Here is a 17,402-nt window from a genome sequence, read left to right as displayed (position 1 = left end):
CTGTGTTCTAAAACATGTGTTTAGGTTGCATTTCATGGCAACTTTTTTTGTTCCTGTGCTGTATTTTCGCATTTTAACTTTTTATATTATACACGGTATTTTTGGGTTGTTTTTGAGGTGTGATTTTATTTCATTGTGTGTTTCGTTGGTGCCTAGTAATACTTATGTTTGTTTCTATTCTGTATCAATATGTATACATTTTCATATTCAGATATGTGGCGCAACACAGGAGAAGATACACAACACACGCGCATACATGTATACATTTGTCACCACCCTTACTCAATGCCCCTAATTGGGGCCTGTAAGATATTTTAATAAATAAATAAATACACAAATAAAATAAGGCACATATAACCTAATTAAATAACACAAAGTGAAAAAAATCAACTATGCTAATTAAACAAGAACTGGTATTTTATATGGGTCCTGAGAGTACAGAAACTGCACACAGATATTGCTTAACCTTCCCAACCTTTCCCATATAGAGGAAAAATACCGCCAATTAATGCCTTGCAACAAATTCACAAGTGACTCATCACTTCAAGGTTACTCAAGTTCGAAAGCAAGAAACAATAAAAAGAAGAAAAATCCCCACACTTAGATGGTGAGTAATTAGTACTAGTTCGTGTTTCCCAACGCACCTGGAGATCGCTGGTACGTGTCCCGTCTAATATTGCGCACGCAAGATTATCGACCCTCGCTCGGCTCGGCGATCCGGCGCAGGCACGTTTGGTAACTGCCTTGCTCGAGTTGTGCGGTTACAAGTGCATTGGCCGTTATAAAGATATCCGCTGCACGCCCGAGCAGACGAGGCTCCTTTAAAAGAGGCGCCTTGCCCCTTTCCTGTGCTCCCTTCCACGTCAAACTTACATCGTTAGGCTCCCACCGAGCGCCGGGTTACAGCGCACATGAATGTCGTAATGAACGTTTTATGAGTTCGAACCGGCGATGGTTATGGCGTCGTTTCCCATCAGAAACGCGTCCATCCGAGTCGGTTTGAGGGTGCCCGCGAGGGGGCGCAAGAGTAATTTGCCTCACACCACTGACGCTGGATGAACGTAAACACGGGCCGACAGGCTGACCGATGTCGATTGCGCACAGAAACCCCAGAGCCCAGTACGCCTTCTTAGAATACTCGGATTCGTGCTCGTGCCGTAGTCGCAAAGAAAACCAGCTCGCGTTCACTTGCAAGCGGTTTAAACTAAACGCCGAGTTGATAAAAAAGAAAAGAAAAGAAAAGAAAAAGCCTCGTAAGGGGTGCATTACTGTTGTCTATAAAGACATTAAAAGTTTCCGGCTCCGCATATTTCCCATGTATGCTTAATACGCAGCCCGTCTTCACATGCCTTCTTAAAGGCGGCTGAGATGTGCTGGCCGAAAGCAGAAAAAAAAAAAAAAAGAAAACGACGCGAGCTAAGTTTAGCTTCTCGAGACCTCTCGTTCAGCTCATCGTCCCATGTGTACGCAGGTTGAAACTATTTCTGAAGTTAAAGGAAGGTCACTAATACGGCGAAGACTACGCGACCAATCTTGAACTGCAAAATGGTACGCGTTTCGGGAAATATTAGAGCTTAGATTAGCGCGTATAGAGCGCCAACTCGGCGGAAGAAATCTTGCCGACACCAAGGTGAGAATGATGGTTAAAAGTATTATGCAACAACGTTACACAACGTTGCATTGCCTCGACAGTGTAGCATGCACGTTGTAGGCTATTTAATAAGCGGTTTATGGTATTTGGTATAAGAATTATTCAAGTGACGTCATGGGCGTCATTTGTTGCCACAGAGCGCAGTTTCAGCAGTGCAATCCGGAACAGGCGGCGATAAGGCGATCAGATATGCTTACAAGCATCACAAAATTGCGGACACTGTGATGTGGGTGCATACTCCTTATAAACGACGTTGAGTACACCATATGTGTCAGCAGAATGTTTCCACGCTGCTACTTTTATAAGATCAGCCCGATCATTTGTTTCTTGCTTTAGTATTGCGTCCTGCGTCTAGCGTGTAAAGTGGCGGTTGCAGCGTGCAGATATTAACACGTCTACATAAAAAAATTTCACGTTCAACAAAATTAAAATCAGCCAAGCCATAAAACTCTACAATATTTACTTTTTTTCTTCACTGCTGACAGAGCTTCCCTCATTTGTATCCTTCACCTTGGCACGCAAACCAACTGGCAGACGCCGGCGAAGAAAACTTTATCGCCAACATATCGGAGTGTAACGCTGCAACGTGGCGGCCGCAACTGATTTCGAAAGTTTGCTCAAACCACAGGCGAGAGCAGCACGATGGTGGCGCGCTATGCGCTGGTCACGTTGTCTATGTGTTTCGCTGGACTTTTTTTTTTTTTTTTTCGGAGTTGGAAAAATGGTAGACATCAGACTTTCCTCATCCCGGTTAATATAATGGGGGTCTCGAAAGTACTCTCAGAAACTGCAAGTACCTTTTATTGTCTAAAGTCAATACTGAGTATCTTAACTAATTAGTTCACATATTAATTAACTGAAAAAAGAGAAAAAATGCATGTGACGCATTAGAAGACTAACAACAATGTGCACTGGCTACAATTGCATTCCTCTAATTTTATTTTTTACCACTTGGCTAATGTTCGCGAGCGCACCCAATGCATATATAAACGCCCTCTGTCCAAGCTTGTTGTAATCAGAGCCTTAAAGACAACAGCGCGCCCTAGCCCTGTAGAACTACCTAATTGCTGTTAAGATTCGCGCGGCTCGAAAATAAAAATTTTATTCAGTAAATACTAATTAGCTAACATATTAATCAAGATATTCAGAAGCGAAGTGTCAAATCAGAAGTTATAGATCGTCTTGAAAAACAGCTTAAGGAAATGTTTGCGAAAAGCTATCTTTCGTGTTATTTTATCTCGGGCTTTAAAAGGTAACTCGCACAATATGAAGCTTCCACGTGACAGCAGGGCTACTTGAGAGACGTGCCCTAAAAAAAAAAGAAAAAAAAAGAAGTCCGCTATTTCTTAGCAGCGCAGTTCCCGATTGGGCTTTGCATATGCACTTGGCGAGAAATATGCGCCAGCAGCTGCTCACGTGATACTTTAATTCTTTTAATACAAGTAATTATTTACTGGCCTTACAAATATTTACGCAAAGGTATCTGCCTGCACGAAGATAGCAAGTGCGATAGCAAGTGCAAAGCTTTATAGCTGCGCACTTGACATCTTGGCGCAAGCACAGCAGCCGGCTGTTTTTAAGGCAGCTAGTTGATTACAACTTCTCAATTGACATTTTGTTCATGAAACCAATAATTAAAAGCTTAGCTAATTATTTTCACTTATTAATAAACTGTGGGTTATAGGTTGTAGGATTTAACACCCCAGAGCGTCTCAGGCTATTAGGAACGGCGTTGTGGAGGGTTCTGGAAATTTCGGCCACCTGAGGTTCTTTACCGAGCCCTGACATCGCACAAAACACGCCTTGCTTTTCCCTTTCATCGAAAAGCGGTCGCTACGGCCGGGATTTGATCGCGCCTCCTTAGTTTTAGCAGTAGACCACCCCACCCATTAAGCCACCGTGGCGGGGCAATTAATAAATTTTGTAATACAGAAAATACTGCGCACTAAGCTTCGCTATTCTGAGGCACTTCACCTCTTTTGATATGTTGGTTACATTTAGCAGGGACGTAGTACGACTGTGTACAAAAGCGTGCGCGAAATTAATCATGTTTCGGCTGCAAATTTTTCACGTGCGCTGGACTAGCAAAAGCTGATTTGCCGGGAAAAGATCGAGACAGTCAACGTTCCCATGAGGCCCTTGAGCCGTTACGGATGGTCACTTGGGAGTGCTTGCACATTCCAACACAACGTGGTATAGTGGAGGCGGGCCTGTTCAAAAGCTGTATGTTGGAAGGATTTCGGGGCCTGACGCCGTACGCGTTGGTTTTCAGGAGAGAAGGTGCCCGTTCGTAACTGCACATTACGACAGCTTCCTTTCTCGGGAGTGAGCAGTGAGCTATGGTGTTCATGCGGCGATCTTCACGGTGTCCCCCATAAATACTCTGTGTACGCAAAATGCGTACTCAAAAAGTGCCTTGCCATCCGATCCGAACTCCTGCCCCTGAGACAACCTCGTTCTTTTGTTCGCACGAAGGGTGGAGAAATACTCGCAGGCGAGTGTGTGAGCGTGCTCATTTGCAGGGATAGGCCAATTCCCTAGACCCTGCGGTAGCCGCAAACGGAAGTTGAAAGTGCACCAAGCGTGACTCGTGCTGTGACGTGGATGAGCCCCGCCTTGTTTGAAGTGTTTGCACGCTTCTTGCGAGTTAGTAAGTATTACAACCGAATTGTTCGGATCATTTTTTTTTTCGCGTGTAGTGCACTAGAGGTCTCTAGAGTGCATTACAGAAGCTCGTGACAGCTGTGGTTGTCACGAGCTTCTCGATGGAGGCGCGGGGCGGTGCTAGCAGTCGCGAAAAATATCGGAGTCGGTCTCGGCTACCGCAGTTCCCGCCCCGTGTCTTGGCTGAGAGATGCATCTGTACATAGCACTAAGCCCGTCTCCTGAGCCGCATCACTTTTGAATTCAGTTTGCACATCTTCTTGGACGCGAGCTGTACCAACATACAGCAAAAATGTTGTATAACTGAGCCCTTCCCAAATGATTGCTTTCTGACATCGATCTTCGCGACTTTAAGATCGCTTCATTCTAGTGGAATATGCAGTTATCTGGATGTCTTACGCTGCACGTATCTGTTGAGGCTGAAAAAAAACATTAAATTGATCTCCGTGCAATGGCTCAGTTCACTGTTTACAACTACGGAACGTATACGCGCATTTAGGTCCTTACCTCGATGACGATGGTAATACTGGTTACTTACTCTTTTTAACAAGAAGATCGCACGTGAACAGCACGGTTAAGCAAAAAAAAAAAAAAAAAATGTCCGCAAAGCTTCGAATACTCAAAGTAATTTGAAGTCCGACGGGACGAAATGTCCGCAACGAAGTGTAACGCCATCAGTGTCCAAGACAGCGCTTCGTCCCATCGAGCGCCGCGCTTCCGTCTCGAGTCTCTTCAAAGCCAAGTGCGGTTGATAGTGAATTCGTACTGGCCCGAGGTTGAATTGTATTACAGCCTATCACCACATAACGTAGTGCTCCGCTACACCACAAAGGGGAAAATCCGTCGGTACATCCGCTGTGAATTGTGCTCGCCGCATTCTTGCCCCTAGAGCACCACAGCGTGCATCCCTCTCTCTCACAACTTTTATATCCACTCACCCCCTTCCCCCAGTGCAGGGTAGCAAACCGGTTGCTTTTACGGGTTAACCTTCCTGCCTTTCCTCCTCCTCCTCCTCCTCCTCCTCCTCCTCCTCCTCCTCCTCCTCCTCCTCCTCCTCCTCCTCCTCCTCCTCCTCCTCCTCCTCCTCCTCCTCCGTTGCCAGCAGCCAACCTCCTCTTGCGTTGTCATAGGAGTCCATATTCTCAATGTACCCGCCGTGGTGGCGCAGTGGTTACGGCGCTCGGCTACTGTACCCAAGCTCGAATCCCGGCCACGGCGGCAGCTTTTCGATGGAGGCGAAAAGCAAGGCGCCCGTGTGCTGTGCGATGTCAATGCACGTTAAAGAACCCCAGGTGGTCGAAATTTCCGGAGTCCTCCACTACGGCGTCTCTCATAGCCTGAGTTGCTGTGGGACGTTAAACCCCACAAACTAAACTAAACCATATTCTCAATGTACTGCTATGACGATGCAGATGATAACGCCGATGTGGCTTTCGGCCCCTCAGAACGGCTTTTTAAGTTTGATTTCAGGTTCTGACAGTCACACTTAAATCAAAATGCACGGCATATGTGGGACAAGAAAATGTGTAAATTTAATGTCAGGAAAAGAAAAGCACGGCAATCAGAAAAGAATTGCAGGTTATCTTAGCCTTTCTGTACAGAAAAATAAGATTCACACCATGGGCTCTTCATATGTGACCCTTACAGCGCCTTAACGGGTATTGAATGGATGCTAAACTCAATTAAATTGATAAAATAGGACCTCAGTGCTGCAAATATGTGAAGACATGAAAATATCAAAACGCAGCAAGAACGAGAGATGGGAAGAAGGGGTAGAGACAAGCGCTTCTTCCAGTTTCCTCCTTTCATCCGTTGTCCTCTCCGTGCTATATCACGTTGAGAAACATAATGCTACGTAAAAATTCCCAAATGTCCCCATCCCCCCTCATTTGCAAATACGTTAAGGCTGTGTAACTGATGACTGTTGTAATTGTAGCTATCGTAGATATCCGCTAGACATGTCAAAGCCAAGGCATGTCAAAAGAATGAAGAGTGTATTGTATTGTATCGGTTTTTATGGCCCATATGCAACTATGCCTATTATGCGCCAAGAACAAGGTTAGAATTACTTTTTTTTTTACAATAAAGGGATTCAGTGAGTTAAAACTATAGCTTGTTGAGAAAGTATCCTTCTTTTAGGAAACTAAAAGCATATGATAAGTCTAGAATTGTTTTTTGTTTCCTAACAATAATAATACGTGGTATAGTGTAATGGGATCGTAAAATTGTAAACAATAGTATTCCAAACCTCCAAGTTATATTAAGTTGCAGAATGAAGAAGAGATTATTTAAACGTCGGACACCTGATTTTTCGGGCGTGATTGATTATTTAAACGTTTTCGCGGCACCGCGACATGCTCCATACAACTAATGTACATGAGCTCCCGAAATTCCGGACGCGTCATGACTGATTGCTCGATTTTTCGGACTTCATTCGCATTCGCCCCGGGACCACTGCCAATATCCAAGCCTCTTTATGTCTGTTGTAGAAAATTATTATTTGAGACTTCATGGCAGTCGAAAATGGGATTATATGCGGCAAATATCTAGCTATAAATACGGGACCATTTACGGAGTGGGACTCAGTAGCTTCCCATACGGCCTCGTGGCCTTTAAAGGATGCTTCACTGCACAATAGATTAGGTTGCGGTGAAGCATCTTCAAAACGCGGCGGTTCAGCGAACTCGCAGCAGCAGGTTCGCTTTCGCCTCTGGACTTCGCCTAAGCCAGCGCGTTCGCCCGTGCAGTATACAGCCATCAAGCACCGGTTGCTGCCCATTGTCTAGTAAACATTGCTCAGCGAGACCTTCAAGCATCAGACTGGGCTACTGATCCCTTCCTCCACCATAGTGGCAATCAGAAGTTTTTGTAAAGTGTTTTCCTCTACAAATTTTAGTTTTTCGAACTACCTGAATCTCCGGGCGTTTTCGCGGTTCCAAGAAGAAATTACTCGCATAAGCCAGAAAGGTATGTAAGTACCGAAATGCATAGTCCACGCCCTTTGAGAATTCCAATAACTACACCCGGCCAAGAGAATTACATTAGACACTGAAGTTCGACCACGTAACATATAAAGGCAAGCTTTAACCACGCCCTATGAACGCGCTTGCGTAGCTTTAGTGTATCGTACCCAAATTCCTGATATCCCTTGGTCTCATTAAGTCGTACTAGGCATCGAATAATCACAGTCTGGTCAAGCCAGCTGGCAGCTACCATCTGCCAGCCCCATGCCAATAATTTTTAGCTCAAAACACAAACATACACCGGATTTTCTGAGTATCCGGACCTTTGACGCTATTGCAATAAATTCTTTAGCGGACGACGATTGCTACATCATTTTTTTTTTTTTTCATGCCCAACGCTATTTCGGCGCGAAAAACAGCAGCGAGGCGAAGGTGGCCGTCGCCCGCTTTAAACATAATGTCCGGTCTGATCACAGGAATGACCAGGCGTATAGCGAAGTTGCCCTGTGTAGCTAAGTGAGAAGACCAAGCCATGGACCAACTTCACTCAACATTTTTTTTCCAGCAGAGTGTCTTCCTCTACCCCCTTTACCGTCCTAAATAGATTGCGACAGAATTGGGTGTACACTGTATGGCGGTGCGTCTGCAAAATGGCGTGGGTGGACTAACGCAGGACCGTAATTCATCATTTTACTTAATTAAATTTTAATTTCTACACTTACGTCGTATTTCTGCTCTTCAGCCACCTTGTGTCGCAGATTAATTCACCCGACCACTAGTACATCTAAACCTTAGGGCTTCAGGGAGAGTGATTGCGCCTGCATGACGATCCCGATGAATAATACCCAGAGTTATTTTGAGTTATCCCGATGAATACCATCGCATTCAGGTATATGATGTGTTCATTTCTTTCTACGGATTTAACACGCACTGTACGTGTGTCATCTTTTTGGTTATTTTATTATTATTTTTTTTTTGTAGCTGCTTGTTCGAAGGCACCCAGATCCTGCTTCAAAAAGTAGGCCACTGCCTATTGAGTTATCAAATAAAGGTTCCTTCCTGCTCTGTCTTTTGCAATTTCGATATATTTCTACACCCTGGTTCTTTTGCATATAATTTATCCAATGTTTACCTTCTGTGTCTTTTTCCTGATGTTTAACGCTCTTTATTTATCTACCCTTGTGAACAGCACACTTAATGGTTAGTTTCCTAGTTCTTTTCCTCCATTGTGAGTCAGCGATATTTAGATGAAGGTATTTATACTCTAGCTGCCAACCGGTTACTGTTTGTTTTCGTCAGGGGATCCTCATATATTTTACTTTGAGCGTCCCCCGCTTCTAAAGATGCCCAGCCCATATCACCGCCTCATTGGTGGTTCCGCCGTAGGAACCGGGTGCTAATCATCCAACGGATCTCTCGATTGTATCTCTGCCTTTTAAGGCCCAAAAGCAAGCCGCATTATCGAAAGTAAAGTAATGATAACAGCACGTTTACTGCCCTCTTCCGGCCGGAACACGAAAGAGACCATTTCTATCACCATACAAGCCATTCCATACCCTCTCTCAGCAGTTATGGCGCTCTACTGCTGTGACAAACGATGCGGGATCGAATTCTGACCGCGGCGGCCGTTTTTCGATATAGGCGAAAAGCAAGGATCCCCTGTGCTGTGTTAAAGAACCCCAGGTAGCCTAAATTTCCGGAGCCCTCCACTACGGCGTCTTTCATACCCTTAGTCGCTTTGGGAAGTTAAACCCCCTAAACCAAACCAAACGAAACCAAGACTAAGTTTACGTGCATTCGACACGCAAACCAAGCGCAGCAAAGCCGGAGATGCCGCGTCTTTTCTTGCACGCATGTAGTGTAATAGCACAACCATTTTCACTATTTTTGTCTTCTGCTCAAGACATCTAGATAGCAGGGTTAAAGTACAACACGATGGCTAGAACTGAACACGAGGTGGAAAATGTATTTCTTTCCTTTTTATTATAATTTTTATATATATATATATATATATATATATATATATATATATATATATATATATATATATATATATATATATATATATATATATATATATATATATATATATATATATATATATATATATATATATATATATATATATATAAGTCACGCATATATGAGTTCTGTGCTCTTTGCCATTCGACCATTTATTCCCCGAGGGTTAAAACACCCTTCTCTGCGCCTTCGGTCTTTCTACATCTGCATAATAAAGTGTATCTTACAGTAACATTCTGCCTTTTCGGAAATTAAATTAGCAACAATCGGTCTCCTGCATCACGACCGTTTCTCTCTCTCTCTCTCGCATTTTTAGCAAGTAGGGCACAAGGATTCATGGAAGCGTGTCAACAAGATAATGGAATTATACGTCGGCTCTCGAACGGTCCGGTCAACTTGCACGTTATGTCGACACGTGGCACGTCTAACGGCTACGCCGAGTCGCGGACTGATTAGCTAGCACGCTCATTTAACGGAGCTAACAAGGGACAGGAGCAGAAGGTGACGTTCTTCGCACAACACAGCCACGCCTCGGTAGGATTGTCACTCTAGACACACTCACTCCTGGAACGAACACGATGGCGGCAATATAAGCCCGCTTAAGGTTTTGAATTAGGAGTAGCAACGACTTTAATAAAATATATATCAGCGGACGGCTGTATCTAGGCCACTTTGACACATTTGACAGTTCTGACACCTTTAGAATTTCCCATATCTTGCGAACGCATATGTACAATATCAGGACCGCGTATTCCCTCAGCAGACGGAAATGGGGCTCGTTCTTCGAGGCAAATGAAAGAAGTAAGCGAAACAATTTGCCATCAGGAAACATATTAGAAAGCCCATTAACATGCACACTTCCGGCACTTCAGCAGTTACGCAGGGCAGACAAGGGCGGCTTAATATGAAGTCTTCTTCTTTTTTTTTTTTTTTTAAACAGGGGCTTTCTTGTACCTTCAATAAAAACAAAACAAATAGAAAGTCTTACATTACAAAGTATCTAAAGTATGCTGTGAAAACAATAACCTCGACGGCTCGTATAAATTATTCTCTCGCCGGTCCGCAACGCTGTCCGATAAAAAAAAAAAAAAAAAAAAAAAAAAAAAAAAAAAAGACGCGAACATGCCCTCACATCATTTTCTGTGCCCTGTTTTCGCGCACACAACGAACTTCTTTCTGTGTTTTTATTGTTGTCGACGTGCGTACCACGGCTAAAAGATAACCCGAAGCACGCTACGCATTTAAATGTTTGCAAATGAGTTGCAGTGAAGACCTGCTAGGGTTAACTATGATACAATGCATTATATATTGCTGATCAGTTGCAATTTATTTTAGTTTTGCTCATAATGTGTTACATTAATGTGCAGAAAAAAGAGGGATTAAAAATAAGCAACAACCGGGTTGCCTGAAGTGCGTGTGTGTATGTGGGGAAAGGGGGGGGGGGGGAGGGGGGGAGTCTGTGTGTGTTTATATATAAAGTATGGGTTGAAGCATTTTGACACGAAAAGTTTCGAAGCCATTGTTTAAAGAAAACATAATCAGAGTGGAACCATTGGGAGAGCCTCTTTCTCTTCTGAGAGGGTACGAGAAAGTGCGTTTTTGTATACGTTTTCTGATAATAGCGTCCACAAACAAAAACAGATAATTAAGGGGATTATGTAGACCTGATATCTTCTCAATTAGTACTGAACAATTGTTATACTGCAAACTATTTATGGAGAAATAGAAATATCTCCATAAGCAAGTGAATGCCGAAACTTCAGGATTAAATTCTACCCTTTGTCGCCTAGCAGTTTATAACGTAAGCGGCAGAGAGCAGCTCTCAATAAAGAAGGATAGTCCACTCACAACGACAGTGAGCAGACTTGTAGAGCGCTGAAAATCGCAGTGCAGTGAGTGCGCCTTCGTATTTTCAGTTCATTTTCCATTTCTCGTGTTTTCTCTCTCCACATTAAAGACGAGCAGGGAACACCTGTCTCGTGTATCGTATCAGAACACTTCTTAAATTATAGAATCGGCGGGTATCTAAGCGTGAATCACAAGATAAGAACGAAAATCGTTTCATGAAACTGCCTTGCGTAGGGCTATGCAAGACAATGTTAAATGTCGAGAGTGCTGTGCATAATTAATTTACAGACGAAATAACTGCTTGGATTCGTCGTGTGTACACTGCGGGTCTATAGAATTAAATTAGAACGGCATGGTTTATAGCAAACTGACAGTAGCACACTACAAATACAATGCAAGTAGAAAATATAACCGCAGCTGGTCTTTAGAAAAGCGGAATTCCCTGTGGTTTTCACAGCTACTCATATACTTCCTAGCTAAGTACACTAAGCCAAAATCTTGTTGCTTCTCGATTTAGCGAGTGCTGCGAATTGCTGCAATTCGGAGCTGCTGTAGGCAAAATCGCTGTGCTATGTCTGAATGCACACAATTGCTAAAACTAGTCCGCCGTTATAAACCAAGAGCGAAGCTTCGCCAACCGCGAGACAACACCTGACTGGGCGTTTTCCTTGTTCACCTGCCTCCTTTTCAAACCACCGCCGCTTCTTTGAATTGCGAGCTCATAACACGAATCACTCAAGTCAGTTGTCACAACAGCTTACGTTTCCCATAAACCACTCGGCAAAATCGCGAAGAAAGTGGGAACTCGAACTCGGCGGCGTGCAGCCGTATATATAAACAGAGTGACGTCTTTCGTTGAAAAGAAAACGAGCTTTTGCTGCCGCGTCCACCCGAGGCTTTGGCGGCGTTGCACCTTTGGCCGGAGCTGGCGTTCAATCTTTCCCCTGGCTGCGAGTGAGAGGGAAAGTGGGCAGGCCTGTCAGTCCCGCCGAGCTCTTGCTGACTCCAGAAGACGCTGGCCGAGGTCATATCCACGCGAGTGTCGCTTTCCTTACGGCCGGCGCGGTGACAGTCGTAATCCAATTTGCTTAGCCTTTGCCTTGATCTGACGGCGGACGTTGGCTGTCAAACGACGTGGTCCGCGGTGGCCGGCGATGCTCCGTCCTTTCGCCACAAAAGAAAGGGATTGCTCGCGTCAACGATGGGGAAACGTGTATGCTGGCGCAATCACTTAGTGTCAACCTGCGTACTATCACTCATTGTTAGCGAATGCAAGGAGAGCCCATAGACGCTGGAAACGGCGCGTCCTTCCTACACTCCCCCTTCTTTATACGAACTAATTAAGGACCAACGGTGGACAGTACACGGTAGGAAAAGTAACCACGCGCATAGTTCGTCCAGTGCTGTGGGCTGCGCGGAAATTGAATGGAGATGCAGGAAATAATTATTTTCGATGCCAAAATCCAACGTGATGGCTACTGCGTCGATTATTTAATGCACTGCTCCTGAATAAATAAGACTATTGTAAACATTTACTATCCTGGGAAAACAATTTTTCGGGGTTGGAAGCCTACTTATTAAACACTGCTCTTAGAAACCATGGTCATTTAACCCTCCAATAAACGCGGTCTTGTGCCAGCTGCGTCCATTTGATCCCCACAAACTTCCTAATCTTATCCAACCGCGGTGCACCTTTCTGCCGCACCCTGCTACGCGTGCCCTCCTTTGGTATCAACTCTGTAATCCTTAGGGACCATCGGTTATCTTGCCTTCGCACCAGATGACCTGCCCAAGCTCATTTCTTCTTGATTTCGACTAGAATGTCATTAACTTGCATTTTACCCCTGACCCACTCTGCTCATTTCCTGCCTTTAAACTATACACTTACCACTTTTGGTAGTTGTTTATCGGTACTTGTATTTGTAGTTATTCATCGGCTTCTGCTTCCCTCTATCCCTGCACTCTTTAGAATAGTATTAATTCATTAGCTGACTAGTCGCTTCGGTGCATTGAACACCCAATTCTCTGAGAATAGTGAAATACCTGAATGGCGGAAAAACCTTTCAAATTAAGCCTCGTTGCAAAAAAAATAGACTACGTGGATTTGTTCACGCAGCCTAACCTTAGAGGCTGTACTGCGCCTAGATCCCCAGATTTAAGGCATAACTTAGGTCGTTCAACGATACAGCCGCACGCAATATAATTCGTTTTAATTTGCATACGTTACTGGCGCTGGATCATGGAAAAAGCAAGAGAGTTCCAGAAACCCATTTACTTCTGCTTTATTGATTATGCGAAAGCGTTTGACTGCGTAGATCACGGCAGATTGTGGCAAGCTCTCCAAGAGATGGGAGTTCCAATTCACCTCATCTGTCTCCTCAGGAACCTTTATGAAGGGCAAGAGGCCACAGTCAGAACTGGGCATGGTCTTACTGATTGGTTTCCGATTGAGAAAGGGGTGAGGCAAGGCTGCATACTGTCGCCCTGCCTATTTAACCTATATGCAGAGTGCATCATGAGGAAGGCCGGTCTGGACGAGTCTTCAGCTGGAGTGAAGATTGCTGGAAAACGTATTAACAACCTTAGATATGCGGATGATACCACTTTAATGGCAGAAAGTGAAGTGGAACTCAAGAGACTTCTGATGCGCGTACAAGAAGAGAGTGAGAAGTTTGGGCTTAAACTGAACATTAAAAAGACGAAGATCATGGCGTCTTGCCCTATCAAGTCCTGGAGCATCAATGGACAAGAAGTGGAAGCTGTGACAGATTTTCTGTTCTTGGGCGCCAAGATTACCTCGGAAGGAGACTGCAGCCATGAAATTAGGAGACGCCTGCTTCTGGGAAAGAGAGCAATGGTTAGCCTTGACCGCCTAGTAAAGAGCAGAGACATTAGTCTGCCAACCAAGATCCGTATAACCCGTGCTATGGTCTTTCCAGTTGTGATGTATGGATGCGAGAGTTGGACTGTGAAAAAGGCTGACCGCCGAAGAATAGACGCGTTTGAATTGTGGTGCTGGCGAAGACTCTTAAGAGTTCCTTGGACTGCCAGAAGATCAAATCAGTCGATATTGTCGACCATAAACCCTGACTGCTCATTGGAGGGTCAAATTCTAAAGTTAAAGCTCAGCTACTTTGGTCATCTGATGAGAAGAGAGGAGTCGCTGGAGAAAGATTTGATGTTGGGAAAGGTTGAGGGTCGCCGGAGAAGGGGTAGGCAGCGAACGCGATGGTTAGATGGCATTCTCGAGGCATTGCAGATGAAGCTATGTGATGTTAAGAAGATAGTGCGAGACCGGAAAGCATGGCGTGACATGGTCCATAGGGTCACGAAGAGTCGGACACGACTGAACGCCTGAACTGAACTGAACTGAACTGGCGCTATAATGATTCAGAAGTCACTGAGTATGGTGCCCCAAGGCAAACAAGAATGAGCTGCTTGTAAGCAGAAATCACGCCTCAACAAACCAGTTTGCTTTATTCTTAACTCGGCTGAGCCCAAATAAAAATCCGGCGTAGGTATTAGCACTAAGTTTACTAAACTAGAACTGTAAGCTACACATGCTCGCCCGGAGTATCGTAACTTTGTTTCTAAGCTTTACTGGCGTCAGAAGGGTTCAAGCGTGACTTCACACCGCGTATTGACACGTGACCAAATCGCGAGAAAGCAAACAAGGCAGCGGCTTCGCATAACGCGCGGTATGAACGCGTCTCCCAGGGCAGCGAGCTCGCATTAATCTTATCTTTGCACGGTTCTCAACGCAACGCATGCTAATGCTATTCCAGCAATGGCGTAGCAGCCGCTCAAAACGGCGCAAACAAAACCGCCTCCCGCACTGAGAGCAAGACAGGAACGGCAAATTGCGTACCTGCCGTCCGAGGGCTCTCGGTTGAGTCCACGAAAGCCGAGATAGGAAACACGGGGCCCGCCGGGAGTTAATTAAGCGTGCGAGGAGTAACAAGCCACAAAAAAAAAAAAAAAAAAAAAAAGCAGGCAAGGAAGTGAAAGAAGCAGGCTTGCACGGGTTGAAGACAGAACCGGGCCCATAGGGCCCGGTGAACAGTAACGAAACAAGCAACGCAATGAGTCGAAAATGAAGGCAGCCTGAGCTGAACAGTTTGCTTTCAGGCGTCCGCCAAGAACACATGGCGCATGAAACGTGCGTGCAAACACCGGCGTACCTACCAGTCGAGCTGTTGCCGTCGCCGAGCGCGAAAGGAAGCTAGCGAGCGTTCACCAGCAATCTTGCTAACCTCACGCTTCCCTATCCTCCTCTCGGCACCTGGAGACGCTAAACGAATTAAGACCGACACTGCCGCTTTCGGAGCACGCACTGTTTTTCGCGCGCGCCCGGCCTTAGCGAAAGTCAGCGCGATAAGAAGTGCCCGCTCAATGCTGGGAGCTGCTCTGGCAGAGGAAACAAGTCTTGCGCTTGTTTTCGCCGCTTTGCTCTGTGGCTGCCGCGCCCGCCGGGAGGCAATCCAGCGTAGCCTGAGACAGCTGCTGTACTGGTTATGGTTGTCGTGAATGCAGCCTAGGTGTCACTATCCATGACGCCGTCAAATTAGCTCCGCCACTCGATGCTTCCCCCCTATACGTGAAACTAACTCGGAGATCTCTCTCTTTTTGCGCACGTCACTGACATGTGCACATTTCGCTTCGTCAGTGTCACTGTCACAGGAGCTGTGACCATTACAGCGGACGCGCCTTCACATGTCTCCGCCCCTCTTAACTCGTCGCGTGAATCAGCGGCAAGTGTGGCGGACTCACATCTCTCTGAGACGGAGAACACACGGTCGCTGTTCCTGACTCAAAGCTTTCGTGCTGTAGCAGCGATGCTATCCATGCATGAAGTAAAAATAAGACAAAAACAGGCTCGTTTAGTTTATTTTTTATTCTAGGACGCTGTGAACATTCCAGTTCATTTATTTGTAAATGTTTGCCACCTGACAAGGAATATACAGAGCTGTATATCCCAGCTATTCATCACTTGTCTACACGTGCTATTCGGAGAAATAAATAACAAAGATCAGGATAAAGACAAAAAAAAAAAAGAAGATTATACCTTAGTCTCCTCTATTCGCTGATGACATTGCTCCGCTAAGTGAATCAGAGGAGGAACTTCAGACCGTTATTGAAGACATTGAATATAGGCTGTCCTTTCCCGTTGTCGTCTTCTTGTCTGCCCATCTGGCTCCAGACAAGTAGACGACTGAAAATCAGTGCAGTGGGCATAAATAGAAAAATACCCCCTTCCCCTCCCTTCCGCGCGCGCACGCACGCACACACACACACACACACACACACACACACACACACACACACACACACACACACACACACACACACACACACACACACACACACACACACACACACACACACACACACACACACACACACACACACACACACACACACACACACACACACACACATACATAATATATATATATATATATATATATATATATATATATATATATATATATATATATATATATATATATATATATATATATATATATATATATATATATATATATATATATACAAATTAGAGCTCTCATGTCGCGTATCGCTGAGATCGTTATTCTCGGCCAATCATCACATCCGACAACAGTTGTTGACAAAAATAGTCTGGCTGAGGCCTTCCATATGGCAAAGCACTGAGCGGCTGCTATTCTCGGCTCAAAGCTTCACTACACCTATAGGCTTTCTTTCGCCGCCTCTCGACAAACTTCCACAGAGGCAATAGCTCGAGCCCCCGAATGGACATCTCTGTCTAGTTGCGGCTCGCACGTGCAAGTGCTCGCGTGCTCTTGCGTTTGGAAGCGGCCACGCTTGTGCATTTCTTTTTTTCTTGTGCCAGGCTTCGTATGCAACCGACGATCACCTTTTGTGAAGACGGCAATACTGAACGTATTAAAGATTTTGGCCGCAATCTTCACCCCAGGGCACGCTGATGTTGCGGCTTAGTTCGGCCTAGGCGACATCGGGTGACATCGCCTCGCAGCGCACAGTGCAAGCATGCTAGATGCATCCACGCACCGAATAGTAGAATAAGATCGCTGCCTCGTGAATGTAGTTGATCTGTGCTGCCAAAGCTTCCTTTCTTTTGAAGCCCTTATCACGATTTTATTTTCCATTGAAAGATATATCTGCGCCAAGATAGCGGACAAGATAGCGAGCTGCCATTTGGTGATGTAAACGACCATCACATTTTTTTAAAATTCGGTTTCTTTACAACCTCC

This window comes from Amblyomma maculatum, chromosome 6 (genome assembly GCF_055883805.1).
Source record: "Amblyomma maculatum isolate TAMU_Amacu chromosome 6, ASM5588380v1, whole genome shotgun sequence".
Classification (NCBI taxonomy): domain Eukaryota; kingdom Metazoa; phylum Arthropoda; class Arachnida; order Ixodida; family Ixodidae; genus Amblyomma; species Amblyomma maculatum.
Note: the sequence above shows the minus strand (reverse complement) of the source record.